We start from the raw sequence: 14,944 nt of genomic DNA on the forward strand, positions 1-14,944 counted from the left end.
CCATTCTGTGTAATTTTTCTTTAGCAGCACTCAGCACCCTAGGTGTAAACACAGAGAAAATGGAAACTAAACTGATCCAGAATTATGTTCTACTTTCTACTATATATACATATAAATATGTTCAACTCTCTCATTAAATTGTCTCAATCTCTTGACCTCATGATCCGCCCACCTCGACCTCCCAAAGTGCTGGGATTACAGGCGTGAGCCACCACGCCCGGCCTCTCTCATTAAATTGTAAGACTGGCATTACCTTTATACTTCTTACGTCTTGTACATTTTGAAATACTGTGGGAAAAGCCAGCAGCCAGACAGACAAGACTTGTGTTCACATCCCAGCTCTGGCACTTGATAGCAATGCATTTTCGAGACAATAATTTCACCCCTCTAAACTCGGTTATCTCATCTGTAAATAAAGGTAACATCTACTTTGTAGGGTTCTGTGAGAATTAATATAGCAGTGTTCCTGGAATGTAACAGAACTCAACGAATGTAGTTGCCTTTCCTCTTTTCTTTCTGTGCCAAGGGTCTTTTCAAATATTATCTATCATTTGAGACTGGGCATGGTGGCTCCTACCTGTACCCAGCACTTTAGGAGGCCAAGGCAGGCAGATTGCTTGAGCTCAAGAGTTTGAGACCAGTCTGGGCAACATGATGAAACTGTCTCCACAAAAAATATAAAAATTAGCCAGGCTTAGTGGTACATGACTATAGTCCCAGCTACTCAGGAGGCTGAGGTGAGAGGATTGTTTGGGCCTGAGAGGTGGAGGCTACAGTGAGTGGTGATCACACACTACAGTCCAGCCTGAGTGGTAGAACTAGACTCTGTCTCAAAAAAAAAGAACAAAAAATAAAAATAAAAAAATATTATCTATCCTTTAAATTCCTCCCTAACTCAACAAAGAAAAACATATCCTTTTCTGCCTCATTCCTATAACGTTTTAAATATTTCTGTTAATGTTCATATTACTATATAATTATGCATCTGTCTTGCCCATTAGATTGACAAATTCCTTTTTGTATCTTAGCCTTTAGCACAATATTTAGCAGACAATAAGTACTCATTCAAATGTTTGTTAAACTATTGGTTCTTTTCAGTCTTCAGTAATATAAAGCTGTCAAATAGAAAGCTTTAGAAACTGTCATCCAAAAATAAGTGTCACTCTGATACTAATACTATTTTAGCTGAAGAAAGCACAGAAGCCCTCCTGTATCCAAGAACAGTTTTTGAGATCTGTCTGAAGGTAGGCCATAGGAAGTCATATCCGAAAGATTTGTCTAGAATAGAGCTACTCCTAAAACCTTGGAGATGGTAGTTGTAGGCACAGCAACCTCAATGGTTATCATACTTATACACAATAATATATATTTGTGGAATATAAACATCTGTTTTGGCGGGGCACAGTAGCTCAGGCCTCTGATCCCATCACTTTGGAAGGCCAAGATAGGAGGATTACTTGAGTCTAGGAATTTGAGACCAGCCTCGGCAACATAGCAAGACTCCATCTCTGCAAAATAATTTTTTTAAAATTAGCTGGGCATGGTGGCACAAACCTGTAGTCCTAGCTACTCGGTAAGCTGTTATGGAAGGATCCTTTAAGCCCAGGAGGTCAAGGCTGCAGTGAGTCATGATTGCACCACTGCACTCCAGCCTGGGCAACAAAGCAAGACTCTGTATCAAAAAACAAAAAGAAAGAAAGAAAAATTTGTTTCTGAGACCTGGGATATCTTCTACCCTGTCATTCACTATTTTTGTCAATAACATCTCTCGGGGTTCACAGTCATTTCAGTTAGTATTTAACCAAAATTAATTAACCACTCCTTACTAAGTACCTAGAATGTGCAAGGCCCCACACTTACCTGAATGTTGGACTAATTTTTATTATCCTGGATAACTTGCTGCTTACAGCAGTATATGCCATATAGTGAAAAGAAAACAAACCATACAGTTAGCCAGGTTTCTTAAAAGTGAAATTACAGTATAATTAGCATTCTTTTATGGTATGTTTATGTTCCCGGATTCTAACTCATATGTTCTTTGTGATTTCTCGGAAGATTTCAGGGACATTTCAGCATCCCAAGTGCCCCTTAGGCAATCCACCTCATAAGAAGTTCCAACAAATTGCATTTTTCTTTATGTGTGTCACTCTTTTGGTTCATACTTAACTGTTTTGAAATTTTCTTAAGAGTATCTTTTTACATGTTTTTCTTACATACCTATGTAGTTAAATTTTACAGTCAGAATGCTAAAAAAAAAAACTACTGAGTAGGTAAATTAATTTTTCTTTAAATAAAAATATATTTGTTTCTCAGATTCATACATACATTTCTCATCGTAGTGGTGCTCAAGTTAAATTTTTGTTTTCAATTTGTTGGATATAAATGAGTATTTTAAAGAAAGATAACTATTATAGCAAAAACCAAAAACACACATGTATGATACAAGTCATATTTTCCCTGTAAAGTTTTTATAAAGCTTTTTTCCATGTAAGAGTGTGTGAATTCACGTCTGAGGAAATTTAGGGAATAAAATATTGCAAAAATTACTGCAGATGTTGAATTTATACACATACTTTATGATAAAGCTAAAGCTTATTGTTGTAACAGTAAGAATAATATATTCAATTTTTATAACCTTTTTATATTAAACTCTAAAATGCTTTCAGATAAATTATGTTATACTACCCTACTTAGGGACTATTTACAAATTGCTTTCAACCAAGTGTATCTGGAAATAAGGAATCAGAGGAAGGAAAAGTTTTAAATGAGTCATCTCTACTGAGAAGTGGCCTTTTGCTTATTTTTTCTAGTATTCAAAAGGGAATTGGGCTTTTTGCCCAAAATACATACTTTTCAGTAAATAATAAGTGTATTTAATGTTGATATATTACCTTATAGTTTTTTTATATTCATTTATTTTATTTAAGCCTCACAACAGCTCAGTCTTACACCCATTTCACAGAGGTAGCAACTGAATCACAGTGGTTCATTCTGTAAAATGTTAATTCTCCTCAGTTTTGAGTTGTGTAAAAGACATTTGAAGTTCCTTTGGATTGTACTCTCTGGACCACTATGTTTGTATAGACTTGTACAGAATCTAATAGAACTATGTCAGAATTGTTTTGGTTTTTGACGACTTCTTTAATCTTTTCATCATCTTCTTTTAAATTACAAATATATTTATTGTATCCTACAAGTAAAGTTCAGTCTTGTGTGAGGCAATATATTAATAATAGCTCATCATAAAAATATTTTATCTGTACATATATGCCCATTTAACTTTTTATATCACCTTTTCACATCTATTATATAACGTATAGACCTAGCATTTTTTAGGTTTTTTGTTTTTTTTTTTTTAAGAATGAAATGTGTATTTTTCCCATTACATTTTGGAAGCTTGTGATGTGTTTTCTGTTAAATTATAAGTACATTTGTCTGACCTTTTTTTTTTTTATCAGTAAGGAACAAGTAAATGACTTCTCTGGCTATCATTTCTAACCCTGGGTTTGTATGACTGTTTTAGAATAGCAGTAGCTTATAACAAACCGAACAACTCTGAGACCTAAGGAGACACACACAAAAAAACTACAAAGCTGTAAAATAAGTCTCTGAAAATATATGATGGCCAGGAGAAAATATTAACAATTATATGAGATAATTACAGTCATAATTCTGTTAGGCATCATATTGGCAATATTTTGTTGTAAACTTAGCAAGCCACTGATCCCATATCAAGGAGCTGACACTAAGAGAAGGCTGGAATACAACATGGAGAAAGTACAGGCACTGGAGGGAGTCACACTCTGCTCTGTGTGGAGGATAGGGTTTAAAGTCTGACACTGATGCTGAAAAATCAACAAGAATATGCATCAAAACCCATCAGATAATACTGAAATAGTAAAGGCCTGGGCCCAGCACAGTGACTTACACCTGTAATCCCAGCACTTTGGGAGGCTAAGGCAGGAGGATTGCTTGGAGCCCAGGAGTTGTAGACTAGCCTGGTCAACATAATGAGATTCCGTCTCTATAAAAAAAATTTTTTTTTTGAAGGGACGGTGTTTTGGTTTTATAGTTGAGTAAGGAAAACCTAGATTAATAGCTAATTTGTCTTCATTTTTCAAGCCTGAGCTAGGTGGCCATATGGTCAGAGGGGATTTCTTAATTGTATAGAGAGGTTGGGTTAAATAACTTGAAGATCTTTTCCAAACCTGAAATTGTGTATATCACAGACCTTGATAGATGACATCTGCATTATTTTATTAATAATGATAGCTTTGACCCCAGAAAGACCATAATTTGAATGCTAGTTTACTTCTTCATAGCTAAATGAACATGGTTAAATTTCTTGAGCCTTCTTTTTACTTAGAATTTTTTTATTTTTCTCTTTTTTTTTTTGAGATGGAGTCTTGCTATGTTGCCCAGGCTGGTCTCAAACTCTTGGACTCAAGCAGTCCACCTGCCTTGGCATCCCAAAGTGAGCCACCATGCCTGGCCTTCTTGAATCTTCGAAGCCTCAGTTTCTTCTCTTCCAAGTTAAAGTAATATCTATCTCTTGGTATTTGAGGGTGAATTAAATTATTATTATTATTATTATTTTTAAAGACGGGGTTTCACCATGTTGGTCAGGGTGGTCTTGAACTCCCAACCTCAGGTGATCCACCCGCCTTGGCCTCCAAAGGGCTTGGATTACAGGTGTGAGCCACCACATCTGGCCGAATTAAATTATTATGTAAGATACTCAGCACAAAGCCTGGCACATTGTAGATAGTGAATGTTCACTTCTGTCCCCTCTCTTCCTCCCTCCAGACCTAAAATTTGTATATACTTCTTTTGAGGCAAAGAGACAATCTCAGGGTGGTGTTAGCCTGCATATGGAAGCAAGTATTTAGATGGGGAGATTAAGGTACTGTACATAACAGCAGTTTGCAGTTTCTGATATTAATACTATTCTAACAATTTGCCATACATCATCTGTTTTGTCCTTTATTTGGAGTGTAGTGGTACTGCATTCAAAATAACTTTTTAAAAAATAATACATTAAATTTGCTTTAATAGTAGTTTAAAATTCTTGTTGAGCACTTATAAAATGGATGACTTTGAATTAAAGTTATATTTTCTTTTAAACTATTTTTAGTTGTGTTAAAAAGGATAATGATATTTTGCTATTTTAAAAAATCTTTATCTGTTAAAAATTCCTACTTAAGTATTTACAAGTGAAATTATCTGAGGCCAGGTATGGTGGCTCACACCTGTAATCCCAGCATTTTGGGAGGCTGAGGTGGGCAGATCGCTTGAGGTCAGGAGTTTAAGACCAACCTGGGCAACATGGTGAAACCCCATCGCTACTAAAAATACAAAACGTGAGCCAGATGTGGTGGCACACTCTTGTAATTTCAGCTACTTGGGAGGCTGAGGCAGGAGAATTGCTTGAACCCAGGAGGCGGAGGTGGCACTGATCCAAGATCACGCCACTGAACTCAAGCCTGGGTGACAGAGTGAGTCTTCATCTCAAAAAAAAAAAAAGAAAAGAAAAGGAAAGGAAAGGAAATTATCTGAGATCTGGAATAAGTGTTAATGTATGTCAGGGGGGAAATCTGGTTAGAAATAGATAAAACAGTGTTGACAAAACAATCCTGGTAGCTCCTCAAGCAGTTAAACATCAAGTTACATATAACCCAGTAGTTCTACACCCAGGTGTATACACAACAGAAATTAAAACATGTCCACACAAAAATTTACACACAAAACTTTTCACTGTTTGAAAACGTGTCATTATTTGTAAGTACAACATTATTTAAAGTAAGCAAAAAGTGGAAACAACTCAAATGTCCTTCAGCTAATGAGTAAACAAAATTTGGTATATCCATGCAGTGGAATATTATTTTTCCATAAAAGAAAGTACTAATACATGTTACAACATGGATGAACTTTGAAAACATACTAAGTGAAAGAAGCCAGTCACAAAATAAGCACGTGGTATATGATTCCACTCCTGGGAACTGTCTAGAACTGGGAATTCTGCAAGGATAGAAAGTAGATTGATTAGTGACAGCTTAGGGCTAGAGAGGTGGGGGCATGGCAGGATAAAAGGATATAGTTAAAGCAATCAGAATTTCTTGGGTTTTGGGTTTTGTTTGTTTGAGGTGATGGAAATGTTTTAAAATTGCCTGTCGTAATTGTTGCACGTGTCTGTGAATCTACTAAAAGCCATTGAATTGTACACTTCAAATGGAGGAACTGTGTGGTATGTGAATTATATCTCAGGAATGCTATTTGTAAAAGAAAATACTGACCAAATGTTGATAATTGAATTTGGGCAGTGGAAACTAGGGACTCAGTATTCTGTGCCTTCCATTTTTTGTGTCATTGAAAATTTCCATCATAAAATGCTTTATTAAAAAATACCTGGCCAGGCACATTGGCTCATGCCTGTAATCCCAGTACTTCGGGAGGCTGAGGTGGGTGGATCACTTGAGATCAGGAGTTCAAGATCAGCCTGCCCAACATGGTGAAACCTCGTCTATACTAAAAATACAAAAATTAGCCAGGCATGGTGGCACATGCCTGTAGTTCCAGCTACTCAGGAGGCTGAGGCAGGAGAATCATTCGAACCCAGGAGGCAGAGGTTGCAGTGAGCCCCACTGCATTCCAGCCTGGACAACAAATTAAGACTCCATCAAAAAAAAAAAAGAAGAAGGAAGGGAAGGGAGGGGAAGGGAGGGAAGGGGGAGGAAGGGAAAGGAGGTGAGGGCCAGGTGGAGTGGCTCACACCCACCCGAGGCCAGGAGTCCAAGACCAGCCTGGCCAACATGGTGAAACCCTGTCTCTACTAAAGATATAAAAATTAGCTGGGCATGGTGGTGTGCACCTGTAGTCCCAGCTACTCGGGAGGATGAGGCAGGAGAATCACTTGAACCTGGGAGACAGAGATTGCAGTGAGCCAAGATTGTGCCACTACACTGCAGCCTGGGCAACAGAGCAAGACTCCATCTCAAAAAAAAAAAAAAATCCTTTTAAATGAAGTTTAATTAAGGCCAGCACTTTGGAAGGCCAAGGTGGGTGGATCACCCAAGGTGAGGAGTTTGAGACCAGCGTGGTCAACCTGGTGAAACTCCATGTCTACTGAAAACAAAAATTAGCTGGGCATGGTGGTACATGCCCATAAACCCAGCTACTCAGGAGGCTGAGGCAGGAGAATCGCTTGATCCCAGGAAGTAGAGGTTACAGTGAGCCAAGATCACGCCACTGCACTCCAGCCTGGGTAACAGAGCAAGTCTCCATCTCAATAAATAAATGAAGTTTAAATATCCAAAATATGTATTTGGTTTCAAACAAAGCTGGTGTCTATCTTGTGTTACTTCAAGAGAGATGCACGGTTATATGACTTACTAGTTATTTCTGTATAAAAGCACTTCCATTTAACCTCCGTTGGAGCACATAGTTTGCATTATGCTTGTCAAAGCTATTTTCATCAAGAAATGCTATCTATGTGTCCTCTTGCCAACATCTTTGCAGAGTTTACAACTTTCAGCAATTTATTGGCATCAACTATGCAGTACTGTTAAGCAGCTGCTCTACAGTTGAGCTGTTTGAATATGCCACCACTTATGCAAATAGTTAATATTAGATGGCCAAGATACATGCTTTTGGATTCAAGAGAACAGTTTATCTCTCTCATAGAGATTGTTTATGCAGTAGTCATCATCATCATCATCATCTGGAAATTTCACAAGAATGTCCTTCCCCTTAACTCTTCAATTTTGAAAAGTAATTATTGTACTGCAACATAGTTTTTATTACTTAGTTTTGTTTTACTTTTATTCCAAGTTTGAATTGTATGATAAGGTGCAATTCTTCATGTGTTAATTTTAATGAATGGTTCATTCATTAATATAGTAATGGTAATTTTATTATGTATTTGATATACTAGAATTATAACATGTACTGTTAACTTTCTGAAAGGTAGTATAACAGCATATCAGAATTTATCAGACTATGTTATAGAATAGTCTTGAAACGTTTCAGCTGGCTGGATTTGGTGACTCATGCCCATAATCCCAGCACTTTGGGAGGCTGAGGCAGGTGGATCGCTTGAGCCCAGGAATTTAAGACCAGCCTGGGCAACATAGTGAGACTCCATCTCAATTTTTTTTAAACTGTCTCAGCTTGGCACAGTAACTCACACTTTTAATCCCAAAGCTTTAGGAAACCTAGATGGGAAGATGGCTTAAGCTCGGGAGTTCAAGGCTGCAGAGAGGTATGATCATACCACTGCAGTCTAGCCTAAGCAATAGAGTGAGACCCTGTTTCTAAAAATAAATAAATAAATCTCTTAAACAATTGGTAAAAGGAAAAGAGGATTGAGACCAAGCACTTTACAGGTTTTGAATTTTACAATGAACAAGTAATATTTCTATAAATTTCAAACAAAAGATTTTTTTTAATATTTTGAAAATAACTTTCTAAATTAATGAAGCATCTGCCAGGCATAGGCTAGAACTGCCAGAAAGAAAAGAGGCTCTACATTAGAACACTCTACATTTTGTCATTTTGAGAAGGGAGCTTACTTTCTGCCTGAGAACCTTTGGGTAAATCCTGCTACACAAATTATCGCATCCACATATACAGAGATTGTACTCAACGGTGTCATTAAGATGAATACCCCCACTTTGGGAGACAGAGGCAGGCAGATAGCTTGAACTCACAAGTTTGAGATCAGCCTAGGTAACATGGTAAAACCCCATCTCAACAAAAAATTTTTTTAAAAAATTAGCCAGGCATGGTGGCATGTACCTGTAGTTCCAGCTACTCAAGAGGCTGAGGTGGGAGGATTGCTTGAGCCTGGGAGGCAGAGGTTGCAGTAAGCCAAAATTGCACCATTGCACTCCAGCCTGGGTGATAGAGCCAGACCTTGTCTCAAAAAAGAAAAAAAAAGAATGGCCATATGGCAGAAGGAAAACATGTGAGCTGGTCCTTTATTCATAAATGGGATCACATAACCAAAAACTATCAGAAACTGGAAGAAAAAGTATAGAAGCATAGGCCAGGTGTGGTGGCTCACACCTGTAATCCCAGCAGTTTGGTAGGCCAAGGCAGGTGGATCGCCTGAGGTCGGGAGTTCAAGACCAGCCTGACCAACATGGAGAAACCCCATCTCTACTAAAAATACAAAATTAGCCAGACTTGGTGGTGCATGCCAGTAATCCCAGCTACTTGGGGGCTGAAGCAGGAGAATTGCTTGAACCCAGGAGGCTGAGTTTGCGATGAACTGAGACTGCACCGTTGCACTCCAGCCTGGGCAACAAGAGCAAAACTCCATCTCAGAAAAAAAAAAAAAGCATAGAAGGAAAAAATTAGCAATAAACAAATAAACTGACCCCCTTCCCCAGAGGGAAAAACAAATTCTGGAGCAGAAAAGAACTTCCAAAGTATTATAATTAATTTCTTCAGAAAGATTTGGGGAAGTAGTAGTTCTATAATATAAAAATCAGTGGGCCAGATGCAGTGGCTCATGCCTGTAATCCCCACATTTTGGGAGGCCAAGACAGGTAGATTGCTTGAGCCCAGGAGTTCAAGACCAGCGTGGGCAACATGGCAAAACCCGATTTCTACAAAAAATACAAAAGAAAATTAGCTGGGCATGGTTGGTGCATGCCTGTAGTCCTAGCTACTCAAGACGCTGAGGTGGGAGGATCACTTGAGCCCAGGAGGTGGAGGTTGCAGTGAGCCGAGATAGTGCCACTGCACTCCAGCCTAGGCGATAGAGCAAGACCTGTCTCAAAAAAAAAAAAAAACTTAATGATATTTTAAAAAATTGCGAAAATTAAAATCATGAAGTAAATAAAGTATAAGTGAAAATTACAATAGAGGGATATAGGAAAAGTTAAGAAACCCTCCAAAAGCTTAGAAAAAGGTAAAAAGATGGAAAGCCAAAGGACATAGAAGATTCTTGCAAGAAAGAAAATACCTACAAGGAAATAATCAAATTGGCATCAGAGTTTTCAGAAATTTGATTTTAGAAGACAGAGCAGTAATACCATCAAAGCACAACATTTCTTTTACAGCACCAGCCCCCTCTCAGAAAATTAATAAATTGTATGACATCAGATAACAAAAAGAATGAGAGAGGAAGGAGTTCAAGACTAGCCTGAGTAACAAAGTCTCTACAGAAAATTAAAAAGTTAGCCAGGGACAGTGGCAGGTGCCTGTGGTGCCAGCTGCTCAGGAGGCTGAAGCAGTAGGATCCTTGAGCTCCTGAGTCAAGGCACTGCAGTGAGCCATATTTGTGCCACTGCACTACACCCTAAGCAAGACCCTGCCTCAAAAAAAAGAAGAAGGGGAGGCAGAGGTGGGAAAGGGAGAGAGAGAGAAGTGCAAGAAATAAATGGAATTTGCCAAGGTGTACAATAAAAGAAATTTCAGAGTAGCAGTCTTAAAAGCAATCAGTACAGAATTATTTTCAGCAAACAACATGATTCAGAGGCTAGATAATATTAGGTAATAAGGAAAAAGGCATACATTGTTTCTATCAATGAGAAAAGGGCAGAAAAACTGAGACAAGGGGAAAAAAATATTTGTTAAAAAGTTGAAGTCCAAATAAGAAATCATTGGCATGATTTTTTAGCAATAGATACAGTGTAAGAAAAAGAATCCAGTTGAACACGGTACTTGAAACATTCTTCTCTGAGTATCACAGTTTCCCTTTCTGTAGTCACATTCTCTGCAGTAAACAATATTTACAAATAGTGAAATAATGCTACAGATAAACCTACAGGCCAATCAGAAAAATGATAGTTATAGAAGAGAAAAGTAGAATCAAAAGGTAGGGAAATAAGATGCCAAACTCAAATGCAAACAATGAGAGCAGAATCTGAATTAGAAGATGATGCCAACACCCAGAAGCCAGACACAGGATAAGAACCAAACCAAGTTGGAAGCAAAATCAGAGGGCTTCAAAATGATTTCATCTTACCAAAGGATTTCTCTTTGTAGTAACAAAAATGTTTTGTAATTATTGCTTGTTATGTTGGTCTATTTCCTGTTTGTTTTGTCAGTGTGTGAATTGGGATCTCATGAATCATGATCATTTTATTGTAATAATAACATCAATTAGGATAGGATAATTTATGCCAAAAATGTAGGTGAAAGACATATTCGAAAACTTTCATGATTATGAAGACTTAATATCATAAAGAAGTTCTTTCTAATTTTGTTTTCCATTCAGCATAATTCCATACCTATCTCCAAGAATCCAGCCAGAAAAATACCTCAGTCATTAAAAAAGTAAAACACTAGAACAGTGTGACATTGGTGCATAAATAGACAGACTGTGGAAACAGAGTCTTAAAGTCCAGAAATAAATAATATACTTATGGCAGTTTAGTACATTATAAAGATGGCATCAATGGGGGAAAAATGGTCTCTTCAGTACATGATGTTGTTATAGGAGAGCCATTTTGAGGCACAGATGTTGGATTCATACATTTCACCATAAGCCAGAATAAACTTTAAACAGATCAAAGATCCATGTGTTTGAAAAAGAAAAGAAACCATAAAAGTAACTTAAGAAAAAAACATGGAGAACACCATAGAAGAAGAGATTGATATATTCTGCTACTTCACAATCAAAAATTCTTCATAACAGAAAAGGGATTGGGGTCATAAAGTCAAATAAAAGATAAATGAACTGGAAAAATTGACACATATTTTTTATGTTAAAGACATAGGCTAATTTTAAGTGTTAAAGACAAAGAGCTAATTTCCCTATCATATAAAGAGCTCCTTGAAATGTTTAAGAAAATGATCACTCAGTAGAAAAATTGGCCAAGACAATCAACTGAAAAAAAAGAAAAAAAAAAACCTTAAATATATTTTTAAAAACTGGCCAAGCTCAATGGCTTACGCCTGTAATCCCAGCACTTTGGGAGGCTGAGGCAGGTAGATCACTTGAGGTCAGGAGTTCGAGACCAACCTGGCTAACACAGTAAAACCCCATCTCTACTGAAAATACAAAAATTAGCCAGGCATGGTGGTGGGCGCCTATAATCCAGCTGCTTGGGAGGCTGCGGCAGGAGAATTGCTTAAACACGAGGTGGAGGTTGCAGTGAGCCAAGATCGTGCCACTGTGCTCCAGCCTGGGCAACAGAGTGAGACTCTATCTCAAATAAATAAATACATACATACCTACATACATACATACAAACTGTTCAACTTCAGTGTAGAAGGAATGCAAAATAAGCATACCCAAGCACTTATGATACTAGCAAAAATCCTAAAAGGTAACAGAAGCTTACATTGTATCAATTATAAAATGAAAGCTCATTGAACTAGAATAGGCAGCGTAAGCTTAAATAATAATAGTGTCACAAATAGATGTGTCATTCACTAATACTAAAATAGTACCACTACATGTGCCTGGCCAGGTACAGTGGCTCATGCCTATAATCCCAGCACTTTGGGAGGCCAAGGCTGGCGAATCACTTGAGGTTAGGAGTTAGAGAACAGCCTAGGCAACATAGTAAGACCTCGTCTCTACCAGAAAATTAAAAATTAGCTGGGTATGGGGGGCATGCGCTTGTAGTCCTAGCTACTCAGGAGGCTGAGGGGAGTTAAGATAGCTTGAATGAACTGTGATCACACCATAGCACTCTAGCATGGGCAACAGCAAGACCCTGTCTTAAAAAAAAATTAAAGTGGAATTTTCTTTGTGCAAATTTATCATTGATGTAGGTTGGATCATTATATAAACCAAATATAATAAAATTGAAAATGTGTTCTAAATGTTATTTTGGTATCCACTGTAGCTGTGTTATCCTAATAAGAATTTTACAGAATTTTGCTGCTCTTAAAGTGTTCTTTGCCTCAATTTCAGAAACTGCTAATATATTTTGTACAGTCAAATTAACAAAAGTGGTACTGTGACAACACCTCAAATGGGTGATCATAGGATAAAGCGAAGATGTGAATTCATTAGAATAAGTGATGCAGTCACAATGAATCAATTTGCTATTTGAGTGAATCAGTTTGCTTCTAATCTCCTGACCAACACCTGGGATGATCTGTTTCCTGTAACTGTTCCTATACCAACAACAGAGGGAAGACAAGAGAAACAGTATTATGGCCTCCTCTAGGGTATTTAGGAGCCAAAACCTTGTGCTTACCGCACTCTCAATTCCTTCCTTTTCTCCCTCCTCTCCTGGCCCCTCCTCCTCCCTGCCTCCCCCAGCAAGTATAAGAGACTACACTCCCCTTTACCTTATTTATGTATAGAATAGTGCTAGATTGTTTTGGAGGGGATTGTTTACTGTCATTTTATCTTCATGCCAAAGATACAAAAGTTATGACTAATAAGGAGATGTTCTTTCAATTAGAAAGTTTTTCTTTTCATAGGCTTTCCCAATCTTGGTAAGTAGACCAGGAACTGAAATCTACCATAACACCACACCTGTTAGACATCAAATCAGTAATTATATACTTCACCATAGAGGAGCATATAAATGAAACAACATAATCTTGAAAGCAAAAAAGAGCCCCCAAATAGCCCAAATGGACATATATTAGATTGGCCATGTCTGCAGGTATGCACATTCTCATGTACATTGGCCAAGCCAGCCCCACTACTACAGGAAGGAGAAAGGATTCTGGTACTGTTTCTTCCAACTCCTCTCGTGGCCCTAAAATCTATTAAGGTTATATGGCTTAAACTCAGCAACTCTGTTTTAAAATACCCACTCAAGCTAGATGGTTCCAAATAGAACTAATGACAGCCAGAGGAGAAAGGCCTGTAGGAACTTGCTCTGACACAGAGCTGGTGTCTATAAACAGATGAGTAGAAGAGAGCAGAACATCATTCTATCACCATAACTTTTGTGTTTTGACATGAAGATACAGTAAGATAATAGAAGAAAATTACCTGTTTCACAGCCTACCACTGTTTTGTTCTGATAAATAGAGGTAAAGGACAGTTTAGTCTGTCATCTCTCCATATACTTGTATATTATGTGTCAATTTAGTAATTAATCATAAGTATCCACTAACTAGTGTTATGTGCTAAAGATTTGTCTGTAGGTATAAAAAACAAATGGACTTGGGAGAAGGAACAAGTGAAAATGTTCATCATTTCACCTGTTTCAACTTCAAAAAGTTCATCACAATTCTTAGTTCAAAAGGCAACTAAAGCCAACCCCACTTACCATTTGTAAAAGGATAAGGGATGATACAGCTAAAGAAATCCTGAATTTGTATTAAACATACTGTTTAACTGCTGACTAATAGCCAGGAAAAAAAATTTTGGATACTTTTTCTCTACTATCTGTATATAAGACTTCAAAGGAAATGGGATACTTTAAAAGAAAGAAGAGAAATAGTTCAATGCTTAAATAATCTACTCAGTGACTATATGTAGAACATCTACAGTGGAAGGTAGCTATTCCAGTGGTTCCCGAATTTGTCTATTAGAATCACTTGAGATCTTCAAAAATTCTAAAATACCAAAATTAGCTGGGTGTGGTGGTGTGCACCTGTAATCTTAGCTACTCAGGCACTGGGGCAGGAGGATTGCTTGAGCCCTGGAGGTAGAGACTGCAGTGAGCCGAGACTACACCACTGCCCTCCAGCCTGGGTGACAGTGAAACCCTATCTCAAAAAATAAATAAATTCCAAAGCCCAGATCACACTCCACAGAAATTATCTCACAGTCTCTGGGGGTGGGACACAGGCATTATTGGCAATATTTGAAGCTCTGCAGGTGATTCCAGTGTGCAATAAAATGTGGAAACCATTAGATTACAGAATGTTGTAATTGTCATTGTGCCACTGCACTCCAACCTGGTCACAGATCGAGACTCTGTCTCAAAAAAAAAAAAAAAAAAGAATCTTATAATTGTCAGTTATCATATTAAATGAGTATTAATGATTATGATTCATGTGCATGATTATTGTACGT

General features: G+C 37.6%; 1 protein-coding gene across 4 annotated transcripts in view; it reads left to right on the plus strand.

Moving 5' to 3' along the window:
• The window catches only part of PIBF1 (progesterone immunomodulatory binding factor 1), a 233,138-nt gene that overhangs the window by 200,061 nt on the left and 18,133 nt on the right, over positions 1-14,944 (plus strand). The gene's annotated exons all lie outside the window — the stretch shown is intronic.

Source organism: Aotus nancymaae, unplaced genomic scaffold, assembly GCF_030222135.1.
Source record: "Aotus nancymaae isolate 86718 unplaced genomic scaffold, 86718_ANA_hifiasm-v0.15.2.pri h1tg000088l, whole genome shotgun sequence".
In the NCBI taxonomy this organism is placed as follows: domain Eukaryota; kingdom Metazoa; phylum Chordata; class Mammalia; order Primates; family Aotidae; genus Aotus; species Aotus nancymaae.